The sequence below is a fragment of the Engystomops pustulosus genome, chromosome 10, assembly GCF_040894005.1.
Source record: "Engystomops pustulosus chromosome 10, aEngPut4.maternal, whole genome shotgun sequence".
Taxonomy (NCBI): Eukaryota; Metazoa; Chordata; class Amphibia; order Anura; family Leptodactylidae; genus Engystomops; species Engystomops pustulosus.
This window is the reverse complement of record NC_092420.1, coordinates 78,040,313-78,047,698: the sequence shown is the minus strand read 5'-3', so window position 1 is coordinate 78,047,698 and position 7,386 is coordinate 78,040,313.

Genomic DNA, 7,386 nt, shown 5'->3' with positions numbered 1-7,386 from the left:
TCACAATGCTCTCAATATGTCTCCTGTGCTGTAAAATGTGGAAAACATTCCCTAAAAATAAATATGGCCATTACTAACAATACGGATCTATTTGCCTTGGTAAGAAATGCAGTGGCCACAACTTACATCAATGTATTCACTAGTAGACAATGAACTGCAATCCTTCTCCATCTCCACTGTAACTAAGTCAACCCAGTCATCTTTCCATTGCTATCTCTTAGAAGACACTGAACCAGCAGGTAATTAGAGTGACAAGAAATAACACAAATAATGGCGGCTATCTTATGTAGAACTTGCGGTATTATTTATCTGTATGGGGTGATTTCTTCTATGGGAGCGCTCACTATGGTAATTATGTTCTATCACACTAGACAGTAATACATTCCATTCCTCGGATACTATGAAGCCGATCTGTGTACATTTATTCCCATGACAGTTCTTTCTGCATTGGTAATCTGCAATGTTTATGTTCTCCTGATTGATTTCACTTTATTGCATCTGAAAGCCATAGGAAGATAATGGGCAGATGGAAGCGAGTGTCTCATAATGGGACCCTATACTGAAGTGTCTATAATCTATGTTCTGCAGATCAGCTACAAGTCTTCTGGGCTGTTCTGCAGATATCCCTTGTACTGTACATTGTATACGCTTCTATATGCACTGCATGGTAAATACTTCAAAATAGGCTTTACATTAAGCAGTCATCTAGCCCTCTGTCAGACAAACAGCTGGATTGGGTTGGAACCAGACATAAGAAACCAAGGTCCTGGTCCCAAATTGGTCCCATCAAATTCCAGCATGATAAACCCAGGAAACTTACTCATAGATCCAGGCCCAGTGACTGTGCTAATTTTCTTATATTTGTTATCCATGGCCTCCTTCCTTCTAAAATCAACTTTTATAATTATGTGGATGAGCTTGAAAGGCTCTGGGGGCATTACCAGAGCCCCTCAGTGCTGCAGAATTACAGAACATGCCTCACTCAACCCCCTGCTCTTATGGCTGTGTAAATCATAAGTATCAGGAAGTGCAAGGTAGGGAAAAACCCACTAATTAGCATAATTTTAAAAGTTGATTATATAAGGAAGGAGACCATGGATAACAAAGAGAAAAAGATCACCAGAGTCACCCCAACACCCTCCTCTATCTGATAAGTGTAGGCGGAGGGGAGACCTGCTCTGCTCATTGTAACAGCCAGTCATGCTGGGCTCTGGAAGCAACCACAACAGCCCTTCTAGCTCATTAGCATAGTTATAGAAGTTAATATTAGAAGGAAAAAGGCCATGAATAACAAATATAAACAGATTACAACAGTCACGGTGCCTGGATCTATGAGTAAGTGGCCCTGGTTTATCACAATGGATTTTGTTGTTAGATTTTCATTAATATCACATGATACTCCATTTCACTATATTGAAGGCAACCCTTTATTACCAGCGTCTATTTCCTTACTTACAATATCTTACCAGACCTTAGGGAGTGTATCATCTTCAAAGTGCTCTAAGAGAGTGTCCTCACACTGCTGTGCTCTAAGCTCTCTGCATTGAACTGCTCCACAGCTCTCCCTTCTGCTCTGAGTCTGTAGCATACAAGAAACCTGCAAGCTATTTCTCACACTGGAGTGGAAAGACTGCGAAAAAGTTTGATGCAGAGATTTAAGAGCACAGAAGTGTGAGGATAAGGGCCAGTGCACTCTGATAAGCAACAATCCGTTAGTATAATTCAACATTCACAGTCATTTGTTCTACTTACAACATATACAAAGGTGTGATTACATACATTTACAGTGTTGCTTCATAATACTCTCTGCAGTTCTGCATGATCCAAACTGCTGTCAGATTCCCTTTAATTAGCTCTGGGGGTTGGGTCCTCAAACCAATTTCTATAGTGAGGTCAGAGATATCGTTTCTAGTGCTAGTTATAGGTTAGTGGAGCAGTTGTCCTTCTCCAGCTGTATCTCACTCTGACTTCAGACAATGGGGCACATTTACTAAGGGTCCGCGCACTGCATTTTTGTCGGGTTTCTCAACTTTTTCCGTTAAGCGCCACATTTAACTGGGTTTTTGGTGCACGCAACCGGATTTTGGCGCCAACTTTCATGCGACACAAATCGGGGACCGTGGTCGTCGGACAACCCAACTGATTCGGACTAAGCGCAGGATTTAACATTCAAAATTGTGTCGCAAGCACTTACATGCACCGGGAAGAAGAAGGTGAACTCCGGCGGACCCGAGTGGGGAAGCGACACATGCAGGATATCGAGCACACAATCTTAGTGAATCGCAGCAGCTTTGAATCCTCGTCGGACAACGCACCTCGGGGATCGCAACGGGACGGTTAAGTAAATGTGCCCCAATATGCCAGTGTTCCCGGCTTTCTGGGGATCCTTTTTCCGATCAATCAGTCCCTGAGCAATAAGGTTCTTTTGGCTCCTGAATCTGCAAATAGTGGCATAACTTAAAACTGTCAGGCCCCAGTACAACATATGTGCCAGGCCCCGTATTATAATGTACACTCTACAGTACTAGTCTTCTCATATAAGAGAGGTACAACACACGGGCCCCATATTGTTCCTGGGCCCGGTTGCGACCGTACACTCTTCACCCCCTCAAGTTACTCCCTATCTGCAAAGGTATGTTTATCAGGGAATGAGCTTGTTAACCTGACTTTGTCATCGTATTTGTTGATCTCCTATGCCTAATGGTCCAAATTAATTCTGCTTACCTCAACCTATGGTCTGAACACTAGTGATTTCGGTCCTCTGGTATTTCGTCTTGGTGTCTTCAGCAAATCTGCATGCCAGATATTCCTGACAAAGACAAGGTCCTACAACCCTCAAGGTCTTCTGTGGTTTGATCTAGTCGAGTGAGGAATTGACAATCTCTACCCCTTTTGTTAAACAAACCCAATGGACCTTCCTCTCGGATCAGTCTCATACAGCAAACCAATAGACTTTAATCGTCCATGGTTCTCTACATTCTACTCAACGGGACCATACAAAAGGACAACAACATTGAGGGAGATTTATCAGAAGTATCGGAGGTAAAACTGTTCTAGTTGCTCGTGGTAACCAATCACAGCTCAGCTATAATTTTAACGGCTGAGGGAAAATGAAAGCTGAGCTCTGATTGGTTGCAATGGGCAACTAGAACAATTCTGTTCTCAGACACTTCTGATAAATCTCCCCCTATTTTTTGTATGATGCCAAAGCTACTTGTGTGACCATTCACTTTGTATTCCAGCATATCCTTTGGTACTTGCATATTCTGTATAATGTTGGTTAAGTTGTACAGTATAATATTAGTAATGTATAATTGTTTCTAACAAAAGTCTTTCGCCTGTTATCAAATCAGAAAACTTTTTGCCTCCGATGACCTTCTGCTGGTAAATAGTGCTCCAAAATGTTTGAAAATACCTTCATAGACATCTGCAAGATTTATTATGGAGAATTTTAAGAGCATTCCCAAGACTGAAAACCTTAAGAATGCCGAATGATTTCATGTTTTTATGACATACTGTGAGAATTGGAATTTGTCTTCTCCAGTTTGTTAGATATTAAGTTTATGGATTTCTTCAGCATAGACACTCTTAGACGTCACAGACTCCCCAAGGAGACCAATCAATGTTGTCATCTTTTTCGGAAGAGGTGACCTATGAGAAAAAAGATTTCTTAAAGTATGTTTTACCTTTATTATCACCACTTAAGGCCTGATACTATGAAATGTTATTTTTATAAAATTTGCTATTACTTTTTAAAAGTCAATTGTTTTATTCGTATTTACTTTCTATAAAGAGGGCCTTTTGGACCTGCTGTTATGGTCCTAAATCGGACTGTAAGAGGGCTGCATATGGAGAAAGATGAAAAAACACCTAATATTTCATTGTTATTTTCTCCGTTAAAAAAATTTACAGCATTTTCACAGTACAGGCGGTCCCCTACATAAGAACACCCGACTTACAGATGACCCCTAGTTACAAACGGACCTCTGGATATTGGTAATTTACTGTACTTTAGCCCTAGGCTACAATAAACAGCTATAACAGGTATCACAGGTGTCTATAATTAAGCTTTATTGTTGATCCTGATTCTTATAACAACCCAACATTTTTAAAATCCAATTATCAAAAGAAAACTAAAAAATTCTGGCTGGGGTTACAATTATAAAATATACAGATCCGACTTACATACAAATTCAACTTAAGAACAAACCTACAGAACCTATCCTGTATGTAACACGGGGACTGCCTGTAATTTCATAATGCCAGAAAACATTTCTGGATGGACAGTGCATCTTTTCCTTAATTTCCATAATTTATGGATTAGTGTCATTGCTATGACTAGTATTCAAGCTCAGCCATTGATTTTATGGATCTTGCTAAATAACAATATAAAGCAGAGACCTCTAGGAATATTTCTAAGATGAACTGTTACTTTAACCAAGTCATTGTTACACAGGTAGGGAGGGTCATCTAGAAACCTCATTTATTATCTGATCATTCACAAAACCCATGTGTTCCATGTTTCCTGTAGCCTAAATTATAGTTTTAGCAGATCCTATCCAATATTTACTGGGAGGGATCTCCATTTTTTACTTTTATTGCTTCTTAAAAGGATCCAATAACAATAAACTTATCACAAAGGTTCCCCATGTTGGGTCTCAGTTGTTTTCTGTAGGGAGACCCGCAATATGCACCTGCACCACCACAGATACAATTAGGCATTACACAGTGACCTCTAAAAAGGGTTTTGGCCACGTCAAACTCTACAATGTCAATTGTTCTATTAGTTCAGATGTTTTGCCTCCAGCCTCCACCATTCCCAAGCAGTAAAAGTCAATATTTTCAGTAAAAAATTTTTTACATTGCACGTTATGTGCGTTAGATTACTGAAGATGGGTCTATGACCCATCAATATATTTTGGATTTTGCCCCAAATTTGAGAGAAAACTGTATTTTGCAAAATTGCGTTAACACCCAGAGTGTGGCCTTCACAAAAATAGATGTTAAAGTTTGGGTTTGTACCATACTTTTAATCTTCGGGTTACCTGGACTCCACCCTCAATTTCATTCTAAGTTGGGGCCTGGGTTTGGCTCCAATGCTGGCACCAATTGCGGGGCTTGACTCTTTATATGCCTCTGGCAAAGTCACCAGCGGCATTTAAATCGCTGTGGGCAAGGGACGCTGGCTGCGCTGGGCACCACCATTTTGGTGAGGATAGTTGCTCCCAATGAAATCATGAGAGCAACAATCGTCTCCAAAATGGCGGTACATAGTGCCACTGGCTTGTTAGTTCTGGTGCACACGGTAGCAGCAATTTAAATATTGCTGGCCACTCTGAAACAATTAACACCCGCAATCGGTGTGTGTTAGTGGTAGGGGCCTGGGTTCGTTACCCAGGACCAAAGAGATTGTAACAGGTTCACTCATCACTGACTATAAGGTTTCATGCACTCGATGGTGTGCAGATCACAAAAAACTGGCTGTGTGCTATTGCTTTTGGTCTGCAGGACTAAAAATTCCTGGCTGCACCACAAATCCTGCCTGGAATAGGACCTGGACTATAATTTTGTGCTTCACTGCCCCATGACCATGCACAATAGAAATCAATGGGGTCGTGAATTAGATTTTATAATTCCAGCCAGCTCAGGGCCCCAAAAATGATTTTGGGTGTATAAGACCTATATCTGTGTTATCAGACCGGAGTTCTTTTACTGTAACCTGTATAACATACAGTAATTGGAATATTTGGATATTGATTATTAGAGTTCTACTAGTAATTAATCAATTTGTTTCATTCTACATTCCACATAATTTTGTTCCAAAACTTCCTCCAATCCCCAATATTCCTGAAAACAATATAATACTGGACTATATTTGACTACATTCTGGTATTTTCCGGAATGAATGACCTTTGTGAACTAATCTATCAGGAGAGGAAAAAACACTGACATTTTTAGAAACTGAAAACTTCAGGAGAGGATTTAGTTATCTTCCGGAATTAATAGTGTCAAGAACTTTTAATTCAGGTCAAACCAATGGACTTGCCGAGGAGCGGTAATTATTGTGTATTTGAAATTTTTTTTTAATTTTTCGGCATTTTTTGTGTCTTAGTTGATCTGCGCTTTTCATCCTATAGGTAGAAAAATACTTATGGGTATAGTATTATCCCTTAGGCAATAGGATTTTCCCGTGAATTAGTGTTTCTTTAATTATGCTGATGACAACACTATTAATTCAGAGTTACTTTCCATTTTTCCAAATGCATAAGCGGCTTCAGATTTACCAGGCCATGTCACCTATTGTAAATTGTATTACGCCTTTTGTATTATTCCTCCATAGCTATGAAATGCTGCATGGCTTCTATAAAAGATTTACTCATTCCAAGGGACAGGATTAACGAATAGATGAAGCGAAAGAAAGAAACATTCCGATGTTGAACTTCACTAAAAACCTATCTATCATCTCATGCGTTTATACTTGTGAACCTCAAGTGGCGTAGTTGTGGAAAATCAATGGGTAATATTTGGGATACCGGAATGACTGCTGTAACTCAGTGAGTAGTTTTTAGAAGGCCAAGTGCCTGTTCAATCCTTGTCCATTACACTTCCCGGAACAGAGCAATTTTTCTTACCTAGAAGTTTCAGTATCAAATTTTTAATAAAGTTTCCTTTGTTATCACCGGGTGGATCGGCTAAGAGCAAAATCTTATATGTCATGGAGATCAAGTATTAATAGTTTAGAGAAATATTACAGGGCATTTCTGACACAGTTAAAATGAAGACACTCCAGATCTCACATGTGCTGCAGTCACATCATCTTTATAGTCTCCAATGAGGCTACAATACCAAGCACAACCAATGGACTATGTAGGGCAGCGATTGAGCTGATTAAAGACCATATGACCCATAAACATGTCTTTGCTGACCCCCATTGATCTTAAGTTGATCACCTATTCTGAAGATTGATTCAGGTGATACGGATAAGGCCTTACTTGCTGATTGGTGGGGGTCTCAGTGATGGGACCTCTGCAGATCATGAGAACTGGGGTCCGATGTACCCCAGTCGGACCTCTCATCACATCCAGAGATGAACGGCTTTAGGTAATCTCCATCAGCTCCATAGAGATGAACGGGGCAGTCCAACCATGCACAACCGGCTGCTCCATTACTCTCTGCGAGTAGCAAGGAGTCTGACTGAGGTAACTGGGACCCCATTGAACATCTCCTGTTTGTAAACTGTGGGGGGTTTATTTTGATTCGTGGTAAACCCCTTGAAGGAGTAGATATTAAATTAAACAGATAATGGGGCACATTTGCTTACCGTCCTGACGCGTTCCCCGAAAGTTGTTTGTCCGATGATAATGCACATCTGCCTCGATTCACCAC